This window comes from Medicago sativa, chromosome 4, assembly GCF_051527215.1.
Source record: "Medicago sativa cultivar Bolivia chromosome 4, Bolivia_mono, whole genome shotgun sequence".
In the NCBI taxonomy this organism is placed as follows: Eukaryota; Viridiplantae; Streptophyta; class Magnoliopsida; order Fabales; family Fabaceae; genus Medicago; species Medicago sativa.
Window position 1 is genome coordinate 65,761,575 of NC_140752.1, and position 16,061 is coordinate 65,777,635.

Genomic DNA, 16,061 nt, shown 5'->3' on the forward strand with positions numbered 1-16,061 from the left:
GTATCACCAGGACCAGTAGGAGTAGGAGTAGACATGTTTTTCTCAGATCTTTGACTGTTGCACGGTTAAGTGATACACAACAGACCAAGGCTCTAGATACCAATTGAAGGTGAGAAAAACACAAGAAGGGGGGTTGAATTGTGTTTTAGAAAAATTCTTCTTTTCTCCTAAAAACTGAACACACTGATCAGAAGCTAAGCGAGACAGCTTCTGAAGTGATAATCAGAATCTAAATGCAGCGGAATAAAACAGAGAGAGAGAGAAGAAGAACGACACAAAGCAATTATACTGGTTCCTTCCACAATCCGGAAGTAGTCCAGTCCCCCTTGCACTTCCAAGGAGATTTCACTATGAGTAATATCTGATTACAAATGCTCAAGCACACAAGCAAGAGACTTCCAATGCTCAAGCACACAAGCAAGAGACTTCCAATGCTCAAGCACACAAGCAAGAGACTTCCTTTGCTCAAGAACACAATCAAGAGACTTCCTGCTCAAGCACAACTGCAAGAGACTTCCTAACTAAACAAAATTACACAGAAAATTGTTTAAGGTTGAACACTTGATATACAATCAGAGGTGCTCACAATACAAATCAGATACAGACTCAATGGACTTAAGAATTTCTAAGATATGACTTTGAGACACAGAAATTCTAAGTGAATGCAGAACAATTTCAGCAGAGGTTTGGTACTTGTGAAAATCTTTGTGAGTCTTTCGTTCAGAGTTCATGCATTACCAATTCTCTAGGTCTTCACTCCTTTATATAGTGGTGTGAAAGAGACGTTGTGAAATTGCCAGCACACCAAAGAGTCGTTGTTGAAGCTTGATCTTTCACCAATAATCTTTTGCCTGATTTGGCTGTTGTCCTATGAAGAACAAATTTGAAATCCATTCCTTATCCAAAGGAACATCTATGCAGGCGAAACCGTATTCTGGAGCTGTTTTCTTGTCCTGTAGCGCGGACACAAAACAGAGTAGTGGAGAACGTGGTTGTACAATTCGTACAAAGTACAATGTCAACGCTTTCGTCCAAATTGCAAACACACGCCTTCAAACACCTTTGAAATGACCGTTGCAAACTCCACTAATCCTTTGTTTGTGTTTTCGAATCCAAAAGACAGCTTTTGCATTGATAATTCTTCAATTCTTGATTCTTTGCAAATCCAGTTGATATTCAGCTTCTGGTGAAATGGCTTCTGATGAGGTAGCTTCTGATGATGCAGCTTCTGATGATATGACTTCTGCAGCTTCTGATGACGCAGCTTCTGATGATGTGGCTTCTGGACCTCTTGTCTTCAGAAGCACTATTCTTCAGGAGCAGCTTACTTCAGGAGCGCTATTTCTTCAGGAGCAGCTTGACTTCAGGAGCGCTTTTTCTCTTCAGTAGCAAGTTGCCTTCAGGAGCGTCCAAGCTTCAAATTTTTGTTGTTTCCATAGCTCTTTATTTGCTCATTCAGAACCAATGATGATGTAACTTTATAATTATGGTCATGTACACTTGAACAAATATTAGCTAGTCCAATTTACAATTTTTAATACCTTGTTATCATCAAAACCCTTTAAGGTTCATTGTTAAACACATTTTGTTCCAACATATACCTCATATAAGATGAGTAGTAACGAAGAGGAATGATATCCAATATATTCTTCTGAACTTAATCCTACTGCCCTGCCAACTGACAAGTTTCAATTGACAAATGAGCATGATGAAGCACAAAACAACATCTTAGAAATGCATTTCTGTTTGTAACACTCATCTTATATGAAGGAATTCGATGTGAAAACCTATATAGTTGATTTGGTAAAATACATGTTGTGTTCTCTTAATTATTTTGAGTTTTTAAAGAGACTTGCAAACCTTTACGCTAAGTATAAGACACTTTAATACCAACATTGTCAGCAAAATTCCATGAATTAAACTTAAATTCCAACAAAATAATGTCACAACATAATAATACTACCTAAACATATTCGTCTGGCCGAATCAAACTCTTGAAAATATCTTCAGGCGATCTCAGCAACGTAGCATTCATCTCAATCCTCGGGAACATGTTGGGCTGACGAAATACTGAGAACATGCTCCTCACGCAGTCGTCGTTTGTGAGCATTATCTTGTTGGACTGCAATATCCCGGGACGTCCATACTAAACGTCTTCCACCCTCCTTGTGTCTACGTAGTTGAGTCTTTGGTTGATTTCATTCAGTTAATCATTCAGATCTTTTAGCGTTACATCGTCCCTAACCTTGAACAAATAAGGATTTTCCACCGTTGAAGCATACTTGAGCATTGAACTTATTGTCCATTGTTTCAGATCTACACCATAAGAAAGTAAACAATCAATGAAAAACTCATTTAAATATTTCATCAAACACTTGGAGTGAAAATTATAAATAAATATGCAAACATCTAAAGATTTAAGCAACCGTAAACATTGTATCATTTCTTGCCAACAACAATTAGAATTTAAACAAACCCTAAAACTAAAAAATTTCTAATTTAAGAGGAAAAATGTAACATATAAACATAAAATATCGATGATACTTGATTATGAAAACTTACTTGTTATTGAAGTGTTGGTTGATTTCAACTTGAAGAAATTGGAGATTTGGATGATTTAATAGTTTTTTGAGATTTTAGATGCGAAATGAGAAAATGAGGTACTGTCTGACCTTTAAATACACGCCACATGATTTAACTCACGTTGAATGTACCAAACGTGACTTAATTCCAATATGTTGAATTCCAATGTGACTTAAGTCACGTAGATTATACACCAACGTGAGTTATGTCACGTGGGGGCATTTTGAGAAATTCAGGTGGGTGTGAGCAATTCCTGTTGGGAGAAGAGCAATCTTCTTCCAAGAATATTCCTTTATTTGACATGGAGTCATGTTTTTTATTTTTTATTAAGTATATAGCAATAACATCCAAAAATATGGAAATAAGAAATATTTGGTTTTCTATTATTCAAAAGTTCACACGGGGTTTTGTACTTTTCCAATGGATACACAGTTTAAAACATGGTAAACTGTGTTAATGGATTCAGCCCAAAGACATTTTTCTACATTTCATTCATTTAAGATTGTCCTAGCCATCTTTTGTAAAGTCTTATTTTCCTTTCAACAACTCCATTTTGTTATGGAGTTCATGGAAAACAAATATTAAGAGAAATATCATTCTCATAAAAAAATGTCTTGAAGGATTGATTTTCAAACTCTCCTCCATGACAGTCGACAATCGACATAGATCTAGAATAATAGTGAGGGGATGAATTTAGTGTTAGAATTTTTTTCTTCAATATTTTCCCTTTTAAAATATAATATTATAAAGATAACGCAAAAGGTTTGAACAACAAAAACTCTAATTTAACAATCTTTTTTGGTATAGTTTGAAATCTTGAATTTTAAAAAATATTACAGCTTTAAACCAATTAAGAAAATCACGGAAATCATCTTGAATAGGAAACTCACATTTTTTATTTTAATTTTTTTTCCTCAAAATCAATAGCTTTATTTTTTGTCAGCTTAGCTCAGTTGGTAGGGATAAAGCATAACATATGCAAGGTCTCGGGTTAAAAAAAAAAAAAATATCCACTTTACAAGGAACTTGAAGAGCCGGCCCGGTAGCCAAAAATTGTATCATATCCGTCCTAGTATTTTAACAATATACCTAAGGCTACAATTATCTTGGTCCATAATGGACCAATAATAGGTCTATTTTATACGGAACTTGAGTTGTAATGATTGGTAAGTTTTTATGTGTCTTTCCACTAAGTATGTTGAAGAGGTAACACAACACTTTGTTATACTTTAGAGATATTTAATATGATTTTAACTTTAGGAAGTTTTATTTTACAACTTCATAGGCATGAAAAACTATTTAAGGAATATAATGAGAGAATAATATTTATAAATCATAAATTGATAAAACCATATAGTATTTGATACATGCAAATGACAGAAAACATGATCGAAGCTTTCAAGCTTGTTTATGTTATGGTTATCTTTCTTTCCGTAATTCTTCTTTCAACAAACATTGATGGTAAGCCAATTTATTCCTTTTGAGTTTTCTATAGTTACTTACTACATAATGTTTTATCCCTTTTAATATCATCCTTTTATTCTCTTTCTCATTACAGCAGCCGAATGTTATCAAGATTCTGATTGTCCAAAAGATATGTGCTCATATCTTGCTAAACCGACGTGTATTTTCACAGAGTATTTTCCCATATTTTGGATGGCCGTATGTGGATGTAATTGATCAACGTGTCCATGAGCTACCATTTTGTTATTGTGGATTTGTATTCTAAGATGGTAGTAAGAAAATAGTATTATTTAGATTGTCTTGTAGAGGGATGGACCCAATGTTGGGCCATCTGAGGCTAAAGACATCCATTTTCCATTTTTTTTTTGTTACAAATAATAAAACACACAACTATATCAAAACACCTCTTTCTCGTGCGAAACAAGTAAGTGCAACACATTTGTTATGGTTTATAAGTTTTTGAAGTTGGCTTTGCTCTTGTGAGTAACAACTGCAAGTGTTGAACATGTTTTTTTAGCTACGAAAGTTGTGAAGAGTCAACTATGTAACAAAATGAATGATCAGTGACCGTCTTGTAACTTATATAGAAATAGACGTTCTTTTAACAATTAACAATGATGTTATTTTAGCTCATTTTTAACAAATAGATAGCTAACAATTTTCACTGTAATTGTATTGCATCAAACAATGTTATTTATTATTTTTAGGCTTATTGAACTCATGATCCCTAATTAATTTCTGCATTTCATTTTGGTCTCATAACTTCTAAACGTGTTTATATTAGTTTTGTTATATTATTGATATCATTCAAAAAGACAAACATGGTATGTTCAGTTTGTTATAATTTGAAAGTTACAAATATTTATTATTATATTTTTAAACAAAATTAAATTTTCATAAACAAATGTTCTCACAAATATAAAAAGTCATAAATATTTATAGGCTTAATTGCATGTTTGGTCCCTTATGTTTATTTTAGTTTTCAAGTTGGTCCCTTACGTTTTGAAAGTTTCAAGTTGGTCCCTTACGTTTTAAAAGTTTCAAGTTGGTCCAAAACGTTGCTCATGTTGGAATAAGTTAGTCCCTTATGTTTATTTTAGTTTTCAAGTTGGTCCCTTATGTTTATTTTAGTTTTCAAGTTGGTCCCTTATGCTTTGGACCGACATGCAATTAAGCCATATTTATACATATATTATGATATGAGGGAACAGAGAGAAAATGCTCTATATTTTACTGCTATGCGTGAGACGCGCCAAACCATGTACGAGGCGCGTGCGATTCCGTGAAAAAACAACATTTTGCTTTTTTTTTTAATGCAGGTTTGGAGAAAAATCCACATTTTACACTACAAACCCAACTGAAAACTTGCATATAAATACAAGAGCTTTCGTTCACAAACATTCATTCAGAACTTGGCAATTCAACAAGAAGACAAGCACAAGAAGCATCAACTTAGAGAGTCACTCATCAACCTTTGTTCTTATAGTTTGTTTTATTTATTTATTTTGTAATTTGTCTTTAGTTACCATGAGTAACTAAACAACTATTGATTAGTGTTCTAAGATGAACCCCTTTTTTTCTTGGATTACATTAATTCAAGTTTTTTATTCAGTTATGTTTTAAGATCTATTTAATCTTTGATTAGCTTCTTTAAAAAAAGATCTATCTAATATTTGTATGTGATGGTCAGATTAGGCAAATGTACCAAATCATTTACCAAGTAATAGTGTAAGTAGAGTGTCATATCCACACTGTGATCCTTATGTGTGGGGTCTTACTCCCTCAAAGGTAATTGAAACATAGAATTAAGTTAAAGTTCCTAAATTTCCAAAGGTATGATGGTCAGTGTTCCTAAAGGGTTTTCCCATCTATGAATCATATAGAAGTACATAGCACACTCTCCCTCTTAGTAGTTCTACAAATAGGCAGCCCTATCATCGTCTACCTTACAAAGGGTCGATGAGAATGGATTTACTAGGCTGATTTAAGTCATAAAGTCACTTGTTTCCCTAATTAATAAACTAGTTACATCCTAGGTTCAACAGAATTTACTCAATATTAGTAATGTCACCTCCTAAATACTTACTATACTAGGGTCAACTCGCTCTCGGTATCTTTCGTCTAGTTACTAACTAATTACTTCCTAGATATACTGATATAAATCTCAAGATATAAATATCAATATTAGGTCATGTCACTACCTAAGTGCCTAAACCAGGGTTGCACTCCAGAGGAGACAAATCTTACGCACAATAGTAAAACTAAATAGCAGACAGAAAATAACTAAATAAACGACATTAAATTAAATAATTATCCAACAAAATAAATATAGGTTCATCTTAGAACCCTAACCTAAAAAGATTTAGTTATTCATGGTAAATAAATAACTAATTACAAAAGAAACAAAACTTACCCTAAAAACTTGGAAAGAGGATAGAAACTCCTCCTGAAAGCTCCTAGAATCCGCCTTCCTCTTGAACTGCTCCAGTTCTGAACGAGAACTTATTAATGAGGAAGGCGGTATTTATAGGGAAAGTTTTCACCTGGACTTGGGCTAAAAATGCGGGCTTTCTACCACAAAAAGTCACAAAATTGTGACTTTTCCCGCAAGCAACCAAGCGCCTAGCGTCCCTTCCATGCGCATGGCGCCTAATCCATGCGCAATGGCACTTTCTGACTGACTTTGGGCACTTAACGCCCCATTCCATGCACATGGGCGCTTCTGAGTGTGTTTCAGATGCTGAAATGCCTATTTCTTCGTCTTTTTAGGTGTTTGCTTCTACATAAGTTGTCTTGGAACTTAGGAATATAATTCCTCCCTTTGTAAAGTAAGAATAATGTAAGATGACATATCATTAGTATGCATCAGGTCAGGCTTAATGCTTTCATAACCCTATAAAGTGTGACTGGACTTAGAAACATATTCCATAGGTAATTCTAGCTTATATTCTGAATTGTTGCATATGAATTTTATTTTTTTCCCCCAGGTAAGATAGAGTAAGGCCTATCCATTTAATCTACTAAGGACAAGTAAGGGTATATGGTGAAATTCTAAGATTCATAGGTAAAAGTGGTTTCTTTATATGACAATTATGCTTATGTTTCAATTACAAGTGACAGTGTAAGTCATTTCCTTAAATAACTGAGCGACCACATATGAAACTATAGAGGATTGACAACCCTATACAATATTGCACGCGCGACCTTTAAGGTGATTGAGGAATAACATGACATCTAGAGAGACATTATATCCCACCGATCTAATCAACTAAAAAGAACCCTTATTCAATAACTCATAATTGTTTGCATTAATCCAACAAGAAAATATAAGGGATTTGAAGAATTGTAATCGTTGTTAAACTCTACAATCAAAACCTTAAATTTTCTGCAATAAACTTCACTGCATTGCATAAGATCTATCGGTGTATCACCAAACCTAATTAATTTTAATTTTATTCATCTTCTTCCCTCGTCTTCATCTTCATCTAACCTTCTTCATCAACATGCATCATCTTCAACAATAAGAATATTTTCTCAAAGCATGCTTTGAGATAATAGAATGTATTATCTTGTCAATTTATTAAACTCTGAATTCCCTTGTGTGATTATTCTTATGAGTCTCCTTCCACCAGGAGAAATCAAACCCCTTTCAGGTGTATATCTCATTGAGTGAAATATAACTCTTTCTGATGTATTACCCTCACAAGTTAATATTTTCATTTTAATTTTACTTGTACATTATGCAACATATGGCAATAGAGTACTTCTATGATAAAAGATAACTTTTTTTTTTGGAATGCTGATATATAAAAGAGTACTTGCATGTTGAACATCTTGCTGAGTACCTTTTAGATGAACAATCCTCCGTAGGGATCAATCATCATTGAAGAAGTTCAAACATTAATATGGTGATTTCCATTTTTTTAGGCTATTCCTCAATCAGAAAAGGAATTTGTTCCTTCTTCTGATCTTTAATGCATGCTGGAAGTGATTTATAATGAACATCTCAGAGCTTCTATGCATGAAATTAACTCAAAAGTAGAAGAACTCTACAATCAATTGGACTTCCTCAATAGACTGATAAGAGAAGCTCTAAGAAGACTTAGTCAACTTTTTAGAGTTTCTTGTTCTTCTGGTAATTATTATGCAAATCATCTATAATGTAATGAAGTAATTTTGAGAAGTAATAAATATTATTTTTCCAAATGTTCACTTGGTATTAATTTTATGCCAATTAATATCAATCACTTCTATCTTTTGTTCCTTTTTTTTTAGCCAGTCTAGTATGATTCCTCTGAGAAACAATTTTAACTTGGGTCAATACACGTAGTTCATGTATTTACAATTAGTGGTCTAGTCTGAGTCTTTAATACTAACTTTTAAGATTAGTTAGGATTAGATTGTTGCAGTAGTCTTTATATCATAGCTATGTTTAGGTAATATACTACTTAGTAGGTATAATATTCTGCTTTCTAGTAAGATCAGTATAGTACATACTTTCAGCACTAGTTGAAACACTAAGTTATTGCTTGTTAGTGTCAGAAGTAAACTTCTAGCATTATTTCTTAGTCTTAAACTTGGTATAATTCTTAGTAGAGCAAGAAACCTTAAGTTATGTATTAGTTTTTAGTCTTTAATTTCATTTGTTGAGTCCTAAACTCAACAATTGACTTAGTAAGTATATAGTTAGTAGGGATCTTAGTTCGTCGGTTAGTTGTAGGTTTTAGGTATTAGTTGTAGATTTTAGGTGTAACTAGTTCTTGTTTGTGCTTGTTATTTTTTGATTGTTTGTATTTATATTTATGTCTGCGTTTGTGCTTGTTTGTGTTTCAAATTTTTTGTGATTTTATTTGTTCCTGTACTTTTGCCTATGTGTTTGTCTTTGATTTTGTTTAATTCTTTGTACGCATGCGATACAGCGTGAGAGCACAATTTTATCGCCGTAAGAAAATATCGATACAGGGACTTGTGATTATGACGCAGTTGGAAGCGTAGGCTAAACCTAGATAGAAAAAGAACAAGTTTGCAAGCGACAAACTTGTGAAAATAGGGTTCCGGAATCTACGAGAAATTGAGAAAACTCTCTAAAACATTATTGAATGAATAAAAGTTACCTCTTATGCTACAACTGATAAGCTTAAATAGGGAAATAACAAACCTTAATTGGCCGAAAAATAAAAAAACTGAAATAAAAACAGAAAGTTACTAAAAATTGGGCTAAAATAAAAACACTAATAAAATACAACCCTCCTACATCACATCATCAAGGTTTGTCTTTTTTCCCCTTTTATGCAAAATAAAAATTTTTTTATTTGTATTTTTAAATATAAATTCAAGATGATAAAAAGATAATATTATAATAAAAGAAAGCCTTGAAATCATTGGATTGGATCATTATGAGGAATACATTAAATCCTATTCCTTCCTGTTGTTTTGGAAATACATACCTAAGGATGATGTATCCTCCATTGTATTTCTTACTTTATCTCTAGTAATAAACAAACGACTCACTAACATAAATATTCTCATGCTTCAGACCTTGCGTCTAGCTTTATATTTTCAACAATCTTTCTTCGCTTTCTTATCGGAAGTTTGCCCAAGATTTTGATAAAAGCTCGAAGCTAGATTAGGTGAATGCACTTCCTACACAAAAGAAAGATATAGAATCGTGAAATGTTTGCATAAGACTACTTTCTATAAACCCAAGAATTAAAGGAACTATTCACTCTTCATAGTGAATAGATGAAACATAATTAAATTAAAGAAAATAAAAGAAAAAAACTATATTGAAACAAAATGCAAAAGTACAAGTGTTCTTGATGGTAAGTGGTGCCAAACTAAGGATAACCTAAGTTTATTCATTAGTACAAAAAACACTTATTAGCTCAAGGATTTTAAATGGGCAGTTATCCACATGACTTAAAAAGCTGGGTGTAAGGGAAGTTTTTAACTTCAAATGATATTAAATTGTTTGACCCCATTTAAAAACTATTTATTAAAAGTAAGCCAAAATACAAAGTGCCAAGACCAAATGTAAAGCGTCAAACTGAAATACAAAGTACCTCTCACCAAAAATTTCACTCACCAAACGCGCCAAACTCATAAAACTCAACAAAAATTTCCCTTTTCCATTCTCCCTCCTCCATCGAAAGTTGTACAACTCCAAAGCTCCCTCCATGAAACCAAATCCATCACCGTGAAACCCTTTTCCCTTTCCATCCTCCATTCTCCATCGAACCACCGTGAAACTCTAACTCCAGTCACCGTGAAACCATTCCCACCGTAAAAACCCAAATCCTCCGTGAAACCACCGTGAAACTCAAACTCCATCTCTTCACCACCGAGCAACACCATCGCCGTCTCTTTCTGCATCTTCACCGTCTCTTTTCCTCAAAAAGTAACACCCAACTCAAATTCTTCTTCAACTAACTTCAATCCATGTTTTTTTTGTTCCCACTGTTTGATTTTCGTTTTGAAATTCTTTCTCAGGTTCCTTCTCTTTCTGCAATCTCACCGTTGCCGTGAAACTGTGTTCCATTGTCGTCGTCGCAAAATCGTGGTTTGTTGTCGTCATCGCACTGCGTCTGAACATATCTCATGTTCCTTCGTTCTCCTTCCCTTTGCATCTCTAGTAGCATGTGCTTTTTGACTTAGTGGATGTGCTTATTTGAATTATTTGGTGTTGAAACCGGAGAAATTACGAATTAAGCTAATAAGTTATAATAAGCTTTTAATAAGCTGCTTAGTTATTGTTTTAATTTTGCTGCATTTGTTGCTATAATAAGCTAATTAGTATCTTTTTTAATAAGCTAATTGTTTTAATAAGCTGAACAAAATAGTAGAATTTATTAAAATAAAATTGATGTAATATGCTATAAGCTATAATAAGCATTTAGAAATTTTTAATTAATTTATTTACTATAATAAGCATTTAGATGCCACTCTTGATGAAGATCGAAGATAGAGGAGTTTTCTATCTGAGGTATATGTCCATCAAATGCTTATAATGATATTGCTTTTTGGTTAGCATGCACTATCATCTAACTATTTTTTTTAACCCTTTCTACTAGGTGATTTTTTTTTTAGTATGTTATTAACTTGTGGATCTTTAAACACTGCTTTCACTTCTGAAAGTTTTAAGGCTAATTGTGAATTAGATGTTATGCAACTAAAAAAGTGTGGTTGTAGTTATTGTGCATTTTGGTATCTTAAGCATCTTTGCATATGCATTCTGGTATCTTTGATAATATAAGTTTTGTTTTAAAATTTGATTACACCAGGTTCTATGTCTGTTTTCCAGTTCCTGGATTACAGCACGTCTTAGAGGTGCTACTTGAGCTATCTCTGCAGCCGAGGAATTTGTAGTTATGTAAAGACAATTTCTCATTCCATTTCTGACAAGAGTTTCCTCACACACATTGTAATTTCTAGGTAAATCCTCTAATGCTGAATTTGTCAATTTTGCAATTTTTCGATTCTTAGATATGCAAATAATATTTGCCTTGGATGGAAATGATACAACTATTTTGACCAAATTATTCTTATAGACAAATGACTTTCTATAAAATATAATGAGCCTATATATTAATTGGCTGGCTCTTTATATTCTAATTAATCTAGAGGGAAAAACCTCTTATTCTTTCGGATAGTGGCTCTTTATATTCTAATTAATCTAGAGGGAAAAACCTCTTATTCTTTCGGATAGTTAATTACATTTACGAATTCCTATTGTTAATTAACTGCATCATGAATTATATTGTAGTTAGAAACTTGGACATATGATGTTTATAACTAGGTATTGTATTGTTTTCATTTGTTTCACTATTCCCACACATTCCAAAAACATTGTTTGCTTATGTTGAAACCTACCACCTGTCATCCAATTTCCTTAAAAATATGCCATGAAGACAAAACTTGTGCAAGCATCTCTACAACAGTGCAAGTTTCAAGGAACTACTAGTTTCATTAGTTAGGTAGAAAAAGCACAAACTTATTTCTGGATAGTGACGAAATAGTATTTAAAATTATACAGTTAAGACTGTTTTTACAGAGTTGCTTAGCAAGACGTAGAAATAGATTAAAAGAAAACCAGCCTTACAACCCAACAACAAACGCCAGAGTGAGTTTAGAAGAAGCAAATGTCAATGTATACTCATATTGTTTTTCCCTTCAATATTTGTTCAAGGACTTGAGTTCCAGCTGATTCTATTGCTTGCTCTGGTATTACTTACAACCAACACCTTTCTGTCCCCAGTATTACTTACAACCAACACCTTTCTGTCCCCACTCCTTTCCTATAACATAGTGAATACTTTTGCTATCTACTCTTTACTATGTTAGTCCAAGTAAGCACCTGAATATAGTCTTTGTAGATGTAGGCTTTTTCAACAATAGTTATGGATCGTAGTTGGATGAGTTCTAACCGCGTTAGTGAAGAGTATAAGAAAGGAGTGAAAGAGTTTATACAATTTGCTTTTTAAAAACTTCCTGAGAATAATGGAAGGTTTTATTGTCCTTGTATTAAATGTTTCAACGGAGGCCCATTCCATTTCGAGGTAATAACAGATCATCTTATTTGTCACAGGAGTTGCCAAAATTATACCAACTGGATATGGCATGGTGAGTCGGTAAACAATACAAGTGGGTCAAAGAGAAAGGAAGTCGATGTTGATATGGATGATTATCGACTAGAGGACATGATCCGTGATATCGGCCAAGAGTCTTTTCAGCGAGCGCATGTGTATGACAATTTGTGCAGTGAAAAAAAGAGCCTTTGTATTCGGGGTGCACAAACTTGTCACGGCTAGCTGCGGTGCTAAGATTGTTCAACTTGAAGGCAAGACATGGATGGACAGATAAAAGCTTTAATGAATTGTTTGAGTTGTTGAAAGAAATGCAGCAAGAAGGTAACACATTGCCCAATCGTGACCATGAGGCTAAGAAGATATTGTGTCCAATGGGTATGGAGTATAAGAAAATACATACTTGCCCAAATGATTGTATATTGTACCGAAATGAGTTTGAAACATTGAAGAATTGTCCTAGCTGTGGGCTATCACGCTACAAAGGCGTGGGCAATCACACTACAAATTGAAGGACAATGATTTCGATTAAGATGATAGCTCAAAGTGACCTCCTGCAAAGGTATTATGGTATCTTCCAATAATTCCAAGACTTGAACGATTGTTTTCTAATGCAAATGATACAAAAAAATGTATAGGATGGCACGCAGATGTGAGGAAACGTGATAGGTATATTCGTCATCTGGCTGATTCTTTGTAATGGAAGAAAATTAATGATTTATATCTGGAATTCGGGAAAGAGAGAAGAAACCTCAGGCTTGGACTTGCTATAGATGGAATGAATCTGTATGGGAACTTAAGTAGTAACCATAGTTCATGGCCCGTTCTCCTATTTATCTATAATCTATCTCCTTCAATTTGCATGAAGCGCAAGTACGTTATGTTATCCATTATGATTGCAGGCCCACAACAACCAGGAAATGACATAGATGTTTATCTCAATCCATTTATTGAAGACTTGAAAATACTTTGGGAGGAAGGTGTGTGATGTGTTTGATGCCCATTCTCGTGATTATTTCAAGATCCGTGCAATGTTATTTTGCACCATCAATGATTTTTTCGCATATGGGAACTTGTTCGGTTATAGCGTTAAGGGACATAAAACATGTCTTATATGTGAAGAAGAAACTTGCTACCACAAATTGAAACATGGAAGGAAGACAGTTTACCTTGCACATAGGAAACTTCTCAAGCTGAATCACCCATATTGTAGGTTGAGAAAAGAATTTAATGGGAACCCGGAAAATAAAATTGCTCTGAAAACCTTAACTGGAAAGCAAGTTTATAAACGGTTGAAATGTGTCAATGTTATATTTGGGAAGAAACAAAAAAAAGTCTGTTGAGAAAAATATATGGAAGAAGAGGTATGTGTTCATTGATATTCCTTACTGGTCTAGTCTAGATGGTAGACATTATATCGATGTGATGCATGTTGAAAAAAATGTTTGTGATAGTGTAGTTGGAAAACTTCTCAACATTAATGGCAAAACAAAAGATGGTGTGAATGCTCGTCTAGATATGCTTGAGAGGGGTATAAGACAACAATTAGATCCACAGCCAAAAGTCAAATATTTTTGTTTAACTTCTGGTCGTGGAGCTAATGGTTGTCTTATACCCATCTCAAGCATATCTAGACGAGCATTCACACCATCTTTTGTTTGCCATTAATGTTGAGAAGTGTTCCAACTACACTATCACAAACATATTTTTCGACATGCATCACATCGATACAATGTATAACACCTAGACTAGACCAGTAAGGAATATCAAAGAACACAGACCTCTTCTTCCATATATTTTTCTCAACAGACTTTTTTTGTTTCTTCCCAAATATAACATTGACACTTTTCAACCGTTTATAAACTTGCTTTCCAGTTAAGGCTTTCGGATCAATTTTATTTTTTGGGTGCCCATTAAATGCTTTTCTCAACCTACGATATGGGTGATTCAGTTTGAGAAATTTCCTATGTACAAGGTAAACTGTCTTCCTTCCATGTTTCAATTGGTGGTAGCAAGTGTGTTCTTCACATATAGGACATGCTTTATGTCCATTAACGCTATAACCGAAAATGTCCCCATATGCGGGAAAATCATTGATGGTGCAAAATAACATTGCACGCATCTTGAAATAATCATGAGAATGGGAATCAAACACATCAATGCCTTCTGCCCAAAGTATTTTCAAGTCTTCAATCAATGGATTGAGATAAACATCTATGGCATTTTCTAGTTGCTTTGGGCCTGTAATCATCATGGATAACATAATGTACTTGCGCTTCATGCAAATTGAAAAAGGTAGATTGTAGATAACTAAAAGAAAGGGCCATGAACTATGATTACTTCTTAAGTCTCTATACGGATTCATTCCATCTGTAGCAAGTCCAAGCCTAAGGTTTCTTCTCTCTTTCCTGAATTTCGGATATAAATCATCAATTTTCTTCCATTGCAAAGAATCAACCGGATGATGAAGATACCCATCACGTTTCCTCTCATCTGCATGACATCTTATATTTTCCGCATCATTTGAATTAGCAAACAATCGTTTAAGTCTTGGAATTATGGGAAGATACCATAACACCTTCACAGGTGGATGCTTTGAGCTATCATCACAATCGAAATCATTGTCCTTCAATTTGTAGTGTGATAGCCCACACCTAGGACAGTTCTTCAACGTTTCAAACTCATTTCGGGACAATATACAATCATTTGGGAAAGCGTGTATTTTCTTATACTTCATACCCATCAGACACAATATCTTCTTAGCCTTATGGTTACGATTGGGCAATGTGTTACCATCTGACAGCATTTCTTTCAACAGCTGAAGCAATCCAGTAAAACTTTTATCTGTCCATCCATGTCTTGCTTTCAAGTTGAACAATCTCAGCACCATAGCCAGCCTTGAGAAGTTTGTGCACCCCAGATACAAAGGCTCTTCTTTGTCACTACACAAATTGTCATACACATGCGCTCGCTGAAAAGACTCTTGGCCGATAACACGGATCATGTCCTCTAGCCGATAATCATCCATATCAACATCGACTTCCTTTCTTTTTGACCCACTTGTATTGTTTACCGACTCACCATGCCATATCCATTTGGTATAATTTTGGCAAATCCCATGACAAATAAGATGATACATTATTACCTCAAAATGGAATAGGCCTCAATTGAAGCATTCAACACAAGGACAATAAAACCTTCTATTATTCTCATGAAGTTTTTCAAAAGAAAATTGTATAAACTTTTTCACTCCTTTCTTATACTCTTCACTTACGCAGTAAGCACTCATCCAACTACGATCCATAACTACTGCTGAAAAACCCTACATCCACAAAGACTATATTAAGGTGCTTACTTGGACTAACATAGTAAAGAGAAGATAGTGAAGGTATTCACTATGTTCGAGGATAGGAGAGGAGACAGAAAGTTGTT

The 16,061-nt window shown here is 34.0% G+C and overlaps 1 long non-coding RNA gene and 2 pseudogenes across 1 annotated transcript; 2 read left to right on the plus strand and 1 right to left on the minus strand.

Moving 5' to 3' along the window:
* The first annotated feature begins 3,902 nt into the window (after positions 1-3,902).
* On the plus strand, positions 3,903-4,764 carry LOC146930836 (uncharacterized). The gene is made up of 2 exons (XR_015006516.1): positions 3,903-4,044; positions 4,142-4,764. It is a non-coding gene; the product is annotated as an uncharacterized LOC146930836 (long non-coding RNA).
* Positions 4,765-12,443: 7,679 nt separating this feature from the next.
* LOC146930837 (uncharacterized) lies at positions 12,444-14,230 on the plus strand (annotated as a pseudogene).
* On the minus strand, positions 14,231-15,933 carry LOC146930838 (uncharacterized; annotated as a pseudogene).
* Between the last annotated feature and the right edge of the window lie 128 nt (positions 15,934-16,061).